A 15,875-nucleotide genomic window follows, 5' to 3' on the forward strand; every position below is an offset into this window, starting at 1 on the left:
TATTCTTTAAGATTTCTTCCTTTTAACAATAGGTAAAATATGCAGAATATCTTCTAAAGACTCACAGATATGATGCAGAGTTTAAAACAGTCAGAGAAGCAACTTATCTTTTTTAAAAAAATAATTGAACTAGCTTTAGTACACCTAAAGTCTCTGAAACCAAACCTCTAGAAACACAACAGAGGAGCAGAGCTGGAACCAAGAAATATATTTATATTTACATGTTCTGAGGGTAGTGCTGGATGTACTTTCCTAACTTGATAGCTTTTTTTTTTTAATTTTTTTTTATTGGTTGTTCACAACATTACAAAGCTCTTGACATATCATATTTCATACATTAGATTGAAGTGGGTTATGAACTCCCAATTTTACCCCAAATGCAGATTGCAGAATCACGTCGGTTACACATCCACATTTTTACATACTGCCATATTAGTGACTGTTGTATTCTGCTACCTTTCCTATCCCCTACTATCCCCCCTCCCCTTCCCTCACATCTAACTTGATAGCTTTTTGTGCCCTAGAGTACATGTGGAAGTGAGGATAATGTTAAATTCAGTACACTGATTTTTCTTTGGGGAAGCATTTAAGTATTTCCTCACTTTAAATAACATGTGTTATTAACAGAGTCTCTAGATGACCTGGATTTTTATTTAAAAGTCTAGAAATAAATGTTTTAATGTTATGAAGGAAAAAAACAGTGTTATGTTAATGCAGTGTTCTTTGCAGTGTGTCAGACAGGCTCAAATTAGCAGCTCCTTCTGATGCATCTCCTACAATATAGGTGTTAATGTACCTTTTCAGAATGAGATAAGACTTAGACAGCTTTTTAACATCCCTATACAGTTAATAATCTCAGACAAGTATTCAGCTCTCTTTTATCTCATTCCAAAATGTGACTTCCTTATACAACTTGGCTGCTCAGGAATTATGCAGAACAGGTTGACAAGCTCTTGCATGGTTTTTACCTAAAAGTATCATAAACTATTGTATTGAAGATTTAGAGATTTTCCTAAGCAGTAATCTTTTAAACATCAGCTATTAAGAAGGATGTGGAGTCTCCACTCTGAAGATCTTTGTAAGTTAAGTGAAATGGACTGTCCTTTATGTCCTTGTTGCCTAACAAAAGGAAGACATGAACGTAGAGGATTTTTTAAAAGTAATTCTGACATGTTCTTTCACCATTTTTCAATCATCAACTTTGCTTTATATCACAGAAAGAATCAATTTGTGAGAAAGCTGTTTATCCTGTGTTTGTAGATTATAATTGTTAGGACTATTTCTCTGTGTGCAAAGCAAATGTGCAGAGATCGTCTTTAGGATGTTGGCTTCCCTAGAACCAAGCAGCATCTACCTAGGACCCCAGTTAGTCTTATTCTCAGATATTAAACTTTATTTTATCCTTTAAAATATATCTGTTTCATTTTGTGGTTCAGTGGTAAGAGCACTTGCCCAGCATGTCTGAGGTCCTGGGTTCATTTCTCACACCACTAATAAATAAATGAATAAAATAAAGGTCCATTAACATCTAAAAAATTTTTTAAAAAAGGAAACATATGTTAAAATTCTAATATATATATATATATATATATATATATATATATATATATATATTTCATTTTTAAGTAACTGAAATCACAATTAGTTACTGTGAGATGCAGCATTTAATTTTAGTCCAGCTTATTTCTTAACTGGGATTTCTCAGCTGGTGAACTTTTAAATAAGCCCATTGAAATTAAATGTCTCATTGGGGCTGTTTTGCCTGAATTGTATAGTATTTGTGTTCTCACCCTAGATGTGTATAATTCATTGTTGTATTTATTTTTATGTCTAAATTGCATGTTTTTATCTCACCCTTTACTTGGCTAATTTAAGCCAAACCTAACAAGATTTAAAAACTGCTTCTCCTATCTTATGCAATTAAATTTTAATAGAACATAGTGATGCTTCTACAGATAAGACTATACTAATTTATTAAATTATTTAAAATGGAGATGTCATTGGAGTAAGAATTATGGTTACAAACTCCTCAAGTCAAAATGAACTACTGAACTTTGTAGTGAGCTGTTTATTTCTACCTGAGCAAAGAGTATGTCTTTATGGCTGAAGGTGTGGTGTTAAATCTAGACTTGAACTCCTAGAAGGTAAGAGATTGATTTTGCAACAAAACTGATAACTCTCCATTTTAGTTCAAAGCATGGATGGAAAGAGGTCAAGCATTTTTACTTTTTATCTGTTGTATATTCTTTAGCTAAACTTTGAATTGTAATCCCCCAAATGAAAAATATGTGATAAAAGTAATCAAATTGGATTTGGATTATATTCAAAAGCTCATTCTGTTGATTTGAAAATTGAAAACAATTTGCAATCTACATACCTGAAAATGCATAAATTTCTGTTAAAACTTATGGCCACTGGCTTTAGTACATATTTAGCATAGGAGTATATGTGCTTTTAAAATTTAGGATCACTTCTACACATGCACACATTATTCTCTGATTCAGGAGCATTTATCTTAATTCCTATAATTATTTGAGCCAATGAATAGCTTAATAGCTCAAAATCTAATTTGTTCTTCATTTTAGACCACAGGTAAAGGGAGATAGTTCAGTTTAGACTAGATGACAGGTTGTAGGACAGAAACTTTGATGTATAAGAACTCTCCTCTTAATTTTTAAGTTTGAAAGTAACTCTTGAACATTAGTTTTCTAAAACTTCTGAAAAAACTCTTTGAATCAAGAATAGTGTGCAATTTGAGACAACAGAGATTTCAAACCTAGTTCTTTCTAAGTCCTTGATCACACACATCTAATCCATAGTTGTTCAGCAGGATATGCATAGATTTAACCTCTTCCTCATAGGTTCTATTTCATATTACTTAATTGGTATTTTAGCACTAGGTAAGTTGTACACTATTCAGAAGCAATATTTACTGCTTCATTATATTCCATGATATATATATGGGCTTGTCTACTTTTAAGTTTCTTGAATTTGGAGCAAGTAGTTTCTTTAAATCTTCTACTATTCATTCATTCATCAAAATTACCTATTAAAAGCACTTATTAAATGATCTTGGTAGCTGAAATATATTAATATGAAAGTAGTAAGAATAAATTAAAAATAAAGCAGATTAGGGAGATTGGCCTTATTGTAATTTTAGATAAATTGATGAGTGAAGACAATTAAAGAAGTAGAGATAGAAAGACAGGGAGAGAAAGAGAGAGCACTATATGCAAATCTGAAGGAAAAGCAACTTAGTAGAGAATACCCAGTGCAAAACTATTAGTATGAGAGTGTGTTTGATATTGTCAACAAAATAACCAAGATCCCAGTGCAGCTGAAAGAGAAAGAATGAGAAGGAGAGATGAGATGAAAAGTAATGACTTAAAAGTACAAGATCATATACAGACTTCCAGATGATTACATGAAATATGGGTATTACTCAGTACCATACAGGTGAACAAGACTGATATGGATTTTTGAACAAAAACTTTTTGTTATATTCAAAGACAGAGGAGACATCATTGATAGAGATGGAATAATTGGAGGACTCAAAAAAGAGTCTGTTTATGTCTACACCATCAGAAGAGAAATGATGAAGGATGCTTGGCATGTGACTTACCTTTTAAGAACACCTCAAGTTTTTGTTATGTGCATGTGTATGAAATTTTTCCCCTCATACTTCTTTCTATTTATACATCTTTCTTTGGTGCTCTCATTTATTTTCATGCTTTAAATTAACATGTTAATGCTGGGGATGCTCTAATTTATGGTTCTAGTTCAATGATCTTTTCTGAAGACCAGACCCATTATTGCCCAAATGACTACTTTAGTCTACATCAGTCGAAATTTGACACAAACACATTTCATTGAACTAACTGCTCATAATCTTTCAAATCTTGCTTAAATATCACTTCTTTGTTTAAGACTTTAATGTCCACTGCACTTTTCTGTGATAGCTGTCAATATACTTGTTTTTGATTAATGTTGTCTTCTTTACAAGATAATAGGTTCTGTGAAGGTGAGCTTGACTCCTATCTCACTTATGATTGTGTTACTGATAATCAGTATTTTTTGACAAATGTTTTTGCTTTTCTATTGAATTGATATTTTAACATTTATCCACTCAATGGAGGCTGATTATTTTAAAGTAACAATAACTCAAAATATGAGAAGTGATTAAGATTTCAAGTTTTAGTTAAGTTCTCAGGCCAATCAACATAATACAATCCAAATTGCATTATACTATTATCATCTGCGTAACACTGACCTGGAAAACTAAAATAATTGTAAAGCATAGAGTCATGGAGTGACAGCAAAATGGAGTTGTATTAAAAATGTGTCTTACCTTCCTTTACTCTTACTTCTCTGTAAATATAATATGAATGTTTCTGTGATACTTTAAAACATTTAAAAATAGAATATCCTCAATGTTTTTTTCTGTTTTATCTCAATTATAATAATTGATTTTCCCAGAGATAAAAGGGATATATGATTGGGATTTTTTTTTCTTTTCTTTCTTTCCTTCCTTTAAAAAAAAAACAAAAGAAGAACTAAAATATATTATAGATTCTTGTGTATTGATTTGAAAAATAGCACCCAAAGAGTCAGCTTACTCTTAGGTTTCATTCCAATAAGAGAAAGGGAAAAATATAATTTTGGAGATTTTTGGAAATATTAGATGCATAAGATTGGAGAAAAGGGAGGGATTGGGAGGAGCAAAGAAACAGAATTGATATTTTACACTTGAAAGTCGTATATACATAGGAAGTAAAGGAATGATGTTTTAATTAAGTTGAGAATAGAAAGACAAAACACAGAAAGTATGAAGTGCTCAGAATTACTGCCACTATTTTCAGACACTATTTCATTATACTCCTTCTTAGGTGGAGCTAATCCAGAAGAGTTTGTTAATATTCAGTAATGCCTTGGATTTTGTCTGTTCTTATCATTCTGTAATTAGTGACATAGTAAGGAGCCATTAAGATAATTAGCAGGTATTCACTACAGTTGTAGCAGAACATGGTCATATCCACTCATGTTTACTCCTCCTAAATATGAATATACACAAAAGCTGCTTTTGAGGCTTGAATTTACATAAGGAGATTTGATGCAGCTTGTATCATATTTTAGATCGCTATCCTGTGATTAAATAGTAGTTGTGTTATGACATGTGAGGCTTATAACATTTTTAACAAAACTAGAAAGACAAAAATGTTTGATATATTGATAATTAAAATTTGATGAGTTGAAGGTGATTAGTAACTTCTTGGACAGATCCAATCAAGTATGAAATAACTTTTAGAGTGAAAAATACTCCTCCTTAGGAGGTATACTACATTTTAATGACATGAAATTCCATGGTTTGCAGACTAACAGTCTATAATTTCTAGCCTGGAGATAAGTAATATGAATTTGTAGAGTCTATACGTTTTAATTAATACATTGGTACTTTCTCTTGTCTTTTGCTACTGTCTGAAGGGATATCTCATTAAGTTCTCATGGAGCTAACAAAAGCTTTAGACGCCTAAAATGTAATTTAATTCCAAAAATTTGTTGACCTTAGTTGATTTGTGCAAAAGATATTATTAGAAGCATAAAACAAAGTATATTTCATGACATTTAAATATATCAAATCAGTTTATGTTCATCTCTGTTCTTTTACTAATAGTATAATACTTAATACTTACATAATCTAAATGCGTGTCTCTCAACTTGATTGAATTTTAGTCAGGTTTCTTCCTGACTTCTCTTTGCTTGAAGCATTTGCTTTAGAAAATTTGTGCCTGGAAATTCTTTCTCTGCTCCTTTTGGATAAAGCATTTACAACTCAGGAATGCCTTCCTGAAGGACCTGGGAGCTATCCCTTTGGAACATAATCATCAGGAAAGATAGTGCCTCTCTTTCATAGTCTGTGTGGGAAGATAGGAGACTAATTTCAATAAGCATCAGTTAGCAAACACAAGGGCCTAATAAAATTGACTAGTCTATGCCCTAACACCCTTCTGTATATTTCTACTAGCAGCTCACTGTAATTTTTAGAAAGTTTTCTGCTTTTTATTTTAGTGAAGTTGAATCTAATCTCTCTCCCTTATTGAAATATTCTCTCTAGTGTTTCAGATATCTTGAATAAAGTCTACCTTTTTTTAAAAAATGTTCTGTTGCGATTTCTGTCACAAGATAAATATCACTAATGCAAATATTTAGGAAATGCAATTATCTAATGTAAATATTTATTTCTAAGTGCTTTCATATTTTAATTTATTTCATTTCATATACCTTTTTTTCCAGATAGATACTAATATTAGTAACCTAATTTCATATCAAAGAAAGATCAAGTAACTTTATCAGGGGAGAGTAGAAAGGATACTCACTCTGCCCTTTATTACTTTTAGTCCCCATAGACACCCAATTCTTAACAGTTTTGTTAGTCTTTTCTTTCCCAACTAATATTTAGTGTTAGTATTTTTTGCATGTTTTGTTATTTATTGTATAAGAGTCAACACAATATACATTTCTGATATTGGGTGGCAGATAAAATATCAAGACTAAAAAAGTATGATTCCTGATCCACAAAAAACTCACAGTCATTGAGGACACAGATGAGGAAAAAAGCCATTTGAGTGATTTTTGATAGAGGTAGTAAAAATTGCTCTGGAGTATATAAATTAAACACCTAACCCTTGCTCTGTGAGACTGGGGGAAACTCCCTGGCAAGTGACCACTAAGTTGTGGATGGAATCAAAGAATGAGATGATACAGGCAAGTGTTCTAGGTTGAAAAAATAACATTCAAATTTGAGAGACAAGAGAAAGCTGATAATATAAAAGGAGTTAAAAGAGAATGTATGACTAAAACAAATTGTGTGTTCAAAGAGCTGGGAGTGGTAGAGGAAGTTGGGATAAAGGGGAAAGGTAAGTTGAAAGAAAGTATATTTCTGACAGAAAATGTAATATGATTTTGGCTTAACCATCAAACATTAAGGTGTTATTTTAAAAATTTTTAAAGGGAGTCAATACTATATTTATGATTTTTTAAAAAAAACTTTCTATCAGAGAAGTTGAATAGGTTGAAAAGGACATCAATGCAGAAAGAGAGGCCAGAGTAATGCCAATGGTTTACTGGAGAAATAATGCTGGATGAATCAGATTAAGTGCCTGGAAGAGAAAAGTCAACAGGTTTTAGAATAAGTCAGATGCTTTCTCCCTCCATTTCTCTCTCCCCTCCATATGTGTATTGCTTGTAATAATAAATTAATATGCATATAAATATATATAAATTGTATATGTAGAGTCATGCTGTACATAACAATATTTTGGTCAACAAGAGACAATATAAACAATGCTGGTTCACTAAGATTCTAATGGAACTGAAAAGTTCTTATCCCCTAGACATGTCATAGTTGTTATAATGTCAAAGAGCAACTTGTTAAATGTGTTCGTGTTAATGTTTATGTAAATAAAACCGGCATGTTTTCAGTTGCGTAAAAATAAAACACATACAATAATGTACAGTTCAATAATTGATAAAGATAATAAATGACTATGTTACTGGTTTATGTTTTTATTCTACTTGTTTTAATTTTTTTAATTTGTTCATTTTAGATATACATGACAGCAGAGTGTAGTTTGACATATTATATATACACGGAATATAACATTCTAATTAGGATTCCATTCTTGAGGTTGCATATGATGTGGAGTTTTACTGGTGGCATATTTATATATGAACCTAGGAAAGTTATGTCCAATTCATTCTTCTGCCCTTCCTATTTCTATCTCCCTTCCTTTCCCTTTGTCAAATCCACTGAACTATTGTTCTCTCCCAACCCTTGTTGTGTGTTAGCATCTGCATATCAGAGAGAAAATCTGGTCTTTAGTTTTCTAGGATTGACTTATTTCACTTAGCATGATAATCTCCAGATACATCCAATACAAGCAAAAATCATAAAGTCTTCTTCACGGCCGAGTAATATCCCATTGTTTATAATATTTGGACCAATTTGCTTGATCCATTCATTTGTTGAAGAGCAAATGAATTGGTTCAATAGCTTAGCTGTTGTGAATTGAGCTGCTATAAACATTGATGTGGCTGTATCAATGTAGTGTCTTAATTTTAAGTCCGTTAGGTATATACTGGGGAATGGGATAACTGGGTCAAATGGTAGTTCAATTCCAAGTTTTCTGAGGAATCTCCATATTGCTTTCCAGAGTTCTTGCACCAATTTGCACTCCCATCTGCAATGTATGAGTGTCTTAGTTAGCTTTTTTGCTGCTGTGACTAAAATATCTGTACAGAACAATTTTAGAGAAGGAAAAGGTTATTTGGGGGCTGATGATTATAGAAGTCTCAGTTGACAGACAGCTGGCTCTATTCCTTGGGGTTCCAGATGAGGTAGAACATCATGGCAAAAGAGTGTGGCAGAAGGAAGCAGGTCACATGATGATAATGAAGAAGAGAGAGAGGTTCCACTCACCAGATATGAAAAATGAAAAATATACCCTAAAGTCATGCCCCCAATGCACACCTCTTCCAACCACGCTTTACTCACTTTTAGTTACCACTCACTTAATCCCCATCAAGGTTTTAATTCAGTGATTCGGTTAAGGCTCTCATAACCCAATAACTTCTCCTCTAAACTTTCTTGCATTGTCTCACACATGAGCTTTTGGGAGACACTTTATATGCAAGCCACAAAAATGAATATTCCTTTCCCCACATCCTCACCAACATTTATTGTTACTTGTATTCTTGATAAATGCCATTCTGACTGAAGTGAAATGGAATTTTAGTGTAGTTTTAATTTGCATTTCTTTAATTGCTAGAGTTTTTTTTTTTTTGTATATTTGCTGACCATTTGTATTTATTCTTTTCTGGGAAATGCTTGTTCAGTTACTTTGCCTTAGGAATCAATTTAACAGAAGAGGTGAAAGACCTCTAAAATGAAAATTACAGAACACCAAAGAAAGAAATTAAAGAAGACCTTAGAAGATGAAAATCTCTCCCATGTTCTTGGATAGGCAGAATTAATATTGTCAAAATGGTCTTACTACCAAAAGCACTATGCAGATTTAATTCAATTCCCATTAAAATTCAAATGACATTCTTCATAGAAATAGAAAAATAAGTCATTAAATTTATTTGGAAAAATAAGAGGCCCAGAATAGCCAAAGTAATCCTTAGTGAAAAGAGTGAAGTAGGAGGCATCAGAAGACCAGACCTTAATTTATACTACAGATCAATAGTAACAAAACCAGCATATAGACCAATGGTGCAGAATAGAAGACACAGAGACAAACCCACATAAATACAGTTATCTCATACTAGACAAAGATACCAGAAACATGTAATGTAGAAAAGATAATCTCTTCAACAAATGGTGCTAGGAAACTGGAAATTCATATGGAGCAAAATGAATAACTCCTTTCTCTCACACTGCACTAAACTCGAAGTGGAATAAGGATCTAGAAGTTAGATAAGAGACCCTGTGTCTATTAAAAGAAAATGTAGTCCCAACTTCCTATCATTTCAGTTTAGGAACTGACTTACTCAAGAAGATTTCTAAAGCATAAGAAGTAAAATCCAGGATCAATGAGTGGGATTGTATCAAGCTAAAATGCTTATTAACAACAAAGAAAATAATCAAGAATATGAAGAGAGACCCTACAAAATGGGAGAAAATTTTTGCCACCTGCACCTCAAATAGAACACTAATCTCCAGGATATATAAAGAACTCAAAAAAATTAACACCAGAAAAACAAATAACCCAATCAATAAATGGGCAAAAGAACTGAACAGACATTTCACGGAAGAAGAAATATGATTGATCAACATATATATAAAAATATGTTCCCCATCTCTAGCAATTGGAGAAATACAAATTAAAACCACACTGAGATCTCATCTCACTCCAATCAGAATGGCAATTATCAACAATACACATAACAGCAAACATTGGCAAAGATATGAGGATAAAGGTATACTCATGTCACTGGTGGGACAGAAAATTTGTATAACCACTCTGTAAAGCAATATGGAGATTCCTCAGAAAACTTGGAATATAATCATCATTTGACCAAGTTATCCCACTCCTTGGCATACATCCAAAGGACTTAAAATCATCATACTCTATTGACATGCTCACATGAATGTTTAAAGCAGCTCAATTCACAATAGCTAAGCTATGGAACCAATCTAGGTTTTCTTCAACAGATGAATAATAAAGAAAATATGGTAAATTTACACAATGGGATATGAACCATAAAGAAGAATAAAGGTATGGCATTTGCTGTTGAATGAATGGACCTGGAGACTACCATGCTAGGTGAAAGAAGCCAATTCCAAAATCCAAAGGCCAAATATTCTCTCTAATATACAGATGCTAACACACAATAAGGGGGTGAGATAGGGAAAAATAAAAGTACTTTGGATTAGACAAATGAAAATGAAGGGAAGGGAGTGCGGTTGGAAATAGGAAAATGAACTGGACATAACTTTCTTACATTCATATATGAATACACCATGAATGTAACTCCACATCATGTTTAACCAAAAGAATGGGAAATTATACTCCATGTATATATAATATGTCAAAATACATTCTACTGTCATGTATAACTAAAAAGAACATATAAAAAAGAACAAATAGAAAAAGCAGTCATGAAGTTCAAGAGGCCCAATATAGCCAAAGCAATTCTTAGTGAGAAAAATGAAGCAGGAGGCATCACAATACCAGACTTTGAATTATACTTCAGAGCTATAGTAACAAAAACTGCATGGTGTTGGCATAAAAACAGACATGAATACCAGTGGAACAGAATAGGAGACACAGAGACAAATTCACATAAATACAATTATCTCATACTAGACAAAGGCACTATGAACATAGATTGGAGAAAAGATAGCTTCTTCAACAAATGGTCCTGAGAAAACTGGAAATCTATATATAGCATAATGAAATTTAACCCTTATCTCTCACTCTGAACAAAATTCAATTCCAAGTGGATCGAATACCTAGTCATCAGATCAGAGATCTTTCACCCACTAGAAGAAAATTCAGGTCCTTCTTTCCATCATTTTGGCTTAGGAAACAAATTCATTAATAAGACCCCTAAAGAACAAGAAGTAAAATCAAGAATAAATTGGAGCTGGGGCTGTAGTTGGGCAGAGTGCTTGCCTAGCATGTGTGAGGCACTGGATTTAATCCTTAGCCCTTATCATCACACACACACACAGAAAAACAAACAAACAAACAAACAAAAAAAAACCACCTAAACAAATAAAGGCATGCTGTTCATCTGCAACTATAAAAGAATAAATTGGATGGTATCAAAGTAAAAAGAATCTACACAGCAAAGAAAACAATCAAACATGTGCAGAGATAGCCTACAGAATGGGAGAAAGTCTCTATTACCTGCACCTCAGATAGAGCATGGACCTCTAGGATATAGGATATGTAAAGAATTAAAAAAAAAAAAAAACTAAAAAACAAATAACACAATGTACTGTATTTTTATCTTTTAAAGTGTAGGGATATTAGAGGGGAAGATGGCGGCGAAGGGAGTGCAGCACACCAGTACGCTGCACCACTGTGCGGGAGAGACACGAGGTGAAATGGCTGAAGGCTACCTTGGTGGGAATCCCCAGTGAAATTGAGGTGCTCCAGAATCTAGAGGACAGAATTCCAGCGCGCGGGATTCAGCTGCAGGGGCTTGGTCGCGGGCGATTTCTCCGCACGGAGGGAAGCAGTACTTGGTCGGCGGACCGCCCCGTGGATGGAGTCTGGGACGCGCCCGAGTTAATTAGCCGCGAGGTACCAGAGCGGGATTACAGCGAAGCGGATTCTGCAGGCTCCTGCCAGTGGCACACTGGCCGCGCTGAGTGCTGAGTTCCAGCTTTGAAACAGAGGAGAGAACCGGTCCAGTTCGATTCCCGACACTGGTCGGAACACGGAGGAGGACAGCAGCCGCCATCATGGAGAGCTGATGCAATCATCCCTGTTTTCTACTGATCTCAGCTCATTCAACTACAGAACAGGTGATTCCAGGCTGGTATTTGCCTGCGTCGCGCAGACAGATCGCTCAGGCTCGGGACTGGAAACTCTGAGGAGAATACTCTTCAGGCCTCACCCCTGGCAAGGTGGGCGCCGGGCTTTGAGCGGCCAGATTCTAGTTCCCCGGGTTGCTTTGGCCCAGGGCGGGAGATCCTTCGGGGACTCCGGGCGGAGGCCAGTTACAAGTGGAACAGTTTTGGCCCAGGGCTAGGGAACCCGCGGCGACTGCGTCTTTGACCCTGCCCCTGTCTGAGCGTACACTGAGCTGGGAGAGGTTGGAGCTGCCAGGCTCAGGCTCCCGGGGCTGCCTGGGTCTGAGGCTGGGGTACCTCTGTGGAGCCTGCTCCGAGCAGAGTGTGGCAGGGATCGGAGAGGCTGGGTTCTGGCTCTCGTGGCTGCTTGAGCCCAGGGCCGCAGAGCCTGCGGGGACCGCGAGCTGAGGCCAGCCACAAGTGAAACTTGCGACGAGGGGCAGCGGGACTCTGTCTCCTGGAACAGTTTTGACCCGGAGCTGGGGAGCCCGCGGGAAGTGCGTCTTAGACTCTGCTCCCAGCAGAGTGTGCACCGAGCAGGGAGAGTCTGGTGCGGCCAGGCTTGGGCTCCCGGGGCGGCTTTGGCCTGGGAGTGGGGAACCCGCGGCGGTTGCCCTGAGGAGCCTGCTCCTAGCAGAACGTGGCGGGGATCGGAGAGACCGGCTCCTGGCTCCCGAAGCGGCTCTGGCTCAGGGTTGGGGATCCTACAGGGACTGCTTCTTGGTCCGGGTCCTGCGGGGTGCTGCGGGGGCCTGGGGGGCAGAGTGGAGCTGCCTCCTGTGCCCAGAGCAGGCTAAGGGTCCCGCCGGTGTGGTATCGCGACACCCCAACTGCAGCTGGGGCCGAGGAGAGTAGCCGCCCACGCCTGGAACAGGACCAGCGACCCGACGGCAGGGTAGCCAAGTCAACCCACTTGGAGTGGAGGCCGTGAAGAGCTGCCATCTGACCCTGCAAGGTAGGCAGTCCTGCGTCCCACTGGGAGGACAGGCTCGGCAGCCGGCCAGTGTGGTGGACGAGTAGCATCGAGGCAGTCACGTCACACTGGTTGGAGTGGGGGTTGAACAGAGCCGCCGCCAGCGTCCGGAAGGAGCCCAGAGACCCGTTGGAGAGGCAGTTAGGTACCCCCACTGGGAGTGGGGGTTGAGCAGAACTGCCGCCCAGGCCCGCAGGGTGGGCAGATCTGAGACCCGCCAGCGGAACAGGCTTGGAGGCCGACCAGCGTGGTAGACATGTCACATCAATTGGAGTAGGGGTGGAGAAGAGCTGCTGCCCACATCCGGATCAGGACCAACGATCCGAGGACGTGGTAGGAACGTCACCGCAATTGGAGTGGGGGCAGAGTAGAGCAGCCACCCATGCCCACAGGGCGGGCAGACCTACGACCAACCAGCGTAGTGGATAGATCACCCTGATTAGAGGAGGATCACAGCCACTACCCGCCCTACAAGAGAGATATCCCAAATATACAAGAGCAAAATAAATAAACAGGGGGAAAATTTTCAAAAACACAACAGTTTCACGAAGCAGAAAGAAACGCAAGCAACATGAAAAGACAAGGAAAGAAAGGAACACAAGCAATGCAGGTCAACTCAACTCTAGAAGAGGTAATAGCTGCAACAGATGGAATGTCAGATAAAGAGTTCAGGATATACATGCTTCAGATGATCTGGACTCTCAAGGAAGACATGAGACAGCAAAATCAGACAATGAAAGATCACATTGACAAGGAACTACAGAAACAAATCCAGGAAGTAAAAGATCAATTTCACAGGGAGTTAGAAGTAATAAAAAACAAACAAATAGAAATCCTAGAAATGCAGGAAGCAATAAACACACTTAAAACCTCAATTGACAATACTACCAGCAGAATAGATCACTTAGAAGATAGAACATCAGACAATGAAGACAAAGTATTTCAACTTGAAAAGAACATAGACAGCTCAGCAAGACTGCTAAGAAACCATGAACAGAACATCCAAGAGATATGGGATAACATTAAAAGACCAAACTTAAGAGTCATTGGGATACAGGAGGGCACAGAGCTCCAAACCAGAGGAATGAACAATCTATTCAATGAAATAATACGAGAAAACTTCCCAGACTTGAAGAATGAAACAGAATCCCATATCCTAGAAGCCTACAGGACGCCAAAAGTGCAAAATCATAAGAGATCCACACCTAGACACATTATAATGAAGATGCCCAACATACAGAATAAGGAGAGAATTTTAAAAGCTACAAGAGAAAGAAAGCAGATTACATTTAGGGGCAAACCAATCAGGATAACAGCTGATCTCTCAACACAGACTCTGAAAGCTAGAAGATCCTGGAATAACATTTTTCAAACACTGAAAGAAAATGGGCTCCAACCAAGAATCGTGTATCCGGCGAAATTAAGCTTCAGGATGGAAGATGAAATTAAAACCTTTCACGATAAACAAAAGTTAAAAGAATTCGCAGCTAGAAAACCATCTCTTCAAAAAATCCTTGGCAAAACATTACAGGAAGAGGAAACTGAAAATAACATTGAAAACCATCAGTGGGAGGTAGGACAGTAAAGGGGGGAAAGTAATCAAAGAGGAAAACTAATCAGGTTTAGTAACATAAATAAACAAATATGACTGGAGGAACAAACCAAATCTCAATAATAACCCTAAATGTTAATGGCTTAAACTCACCAATTAAGAGACACAGGCTAGTCGAATGGATCACAAAACAAGATCCAACAATATGTTGCCTACAGGAGACGCATTTGATAGGAAAAGATATACATAGACTGAAGGTGAAAGGCTGGGAAAAATCATTCCACTCATATGGACTGCGGAAACAAGCAGGAGTGTCCATACTCATATCAAACAAAATAGATTTCAAGCCAAAGTTAATCAAAAAGGATAAAGAGGGACACTGCATACTGCTCAAGGGAACCATACACCAACAAGACATAACAATCATAAATATATATGCCCCAAACAATGGTGCAGCTACGTTCATCAATCAAACTCTTCTCAAGTACAAGAGTCTAATAGACCACCATACAATAATCATGGGAGACTTCAACACACCTCTCTCACCACTGGACAGATCTTCCAAACAAAAGTTAAATAAGGAAATTATAGAACTCAACAACACAATTAACAACCTAGACTTAATTGACATATATAGAATATACCACCCAACATCAAGTAGTTACACTTTTTTCTCAGCAGCACATGGATCCTTCACAAAAATAGATCATATATTATGTCACAGGACAACTCTTAGACAATATAAAGGAGTAAAAATAATACCATGCATCCTATCTGATCATAATGGAATGAAACTGAAAATCAACGATAAAAGAAGGAAGGAAAAATCATGCATCAAGTGGAGAATGAACAATAGGTTACTGAATGATCAATGGGTCATAGAAGACATCAAGGAGGAAATTAAAAAATTCTTAGAGATAAATGAAAACACTGACACAACATATCGGAATCTATGGGACACATTGAAAGCAGTTTTAAGAGGAAAATTCATTGCTTGGAGAGCATTCCTTAAAAAAAGAAAAAACCAACAAATAAACGATCTCATATATCATCTCAAAATCCTAGAAAAAGAAGAGCAAAATAACAGCAAAAGAAGTAGAAGGCAAGAAATAATTAAAATCAGAGCTGAAATTAATGAAATCAAAACAAAAGAAACAATTGAAAAAATTGACAAAACCAAAAGTTGGTTCTTTGAAAAAATAAATAAAATTGACAGACCCTTAGCCATGCTAACGAAGAGGAGAGAGAACCCAAATTACTAGCAT

The sequence above is a fragment of the Spermophilus citellus genome (genome assembly GCF_964194105.1).
Source record: "Spermophilus citellus genome assembly, chromosome: 1".
Lineage (NCBI taxonomy): Eukaryota > Metazoa > Chordata > Mammalia > Rodentia > Sciuridae > Spermophilus > Spermophilus citellus.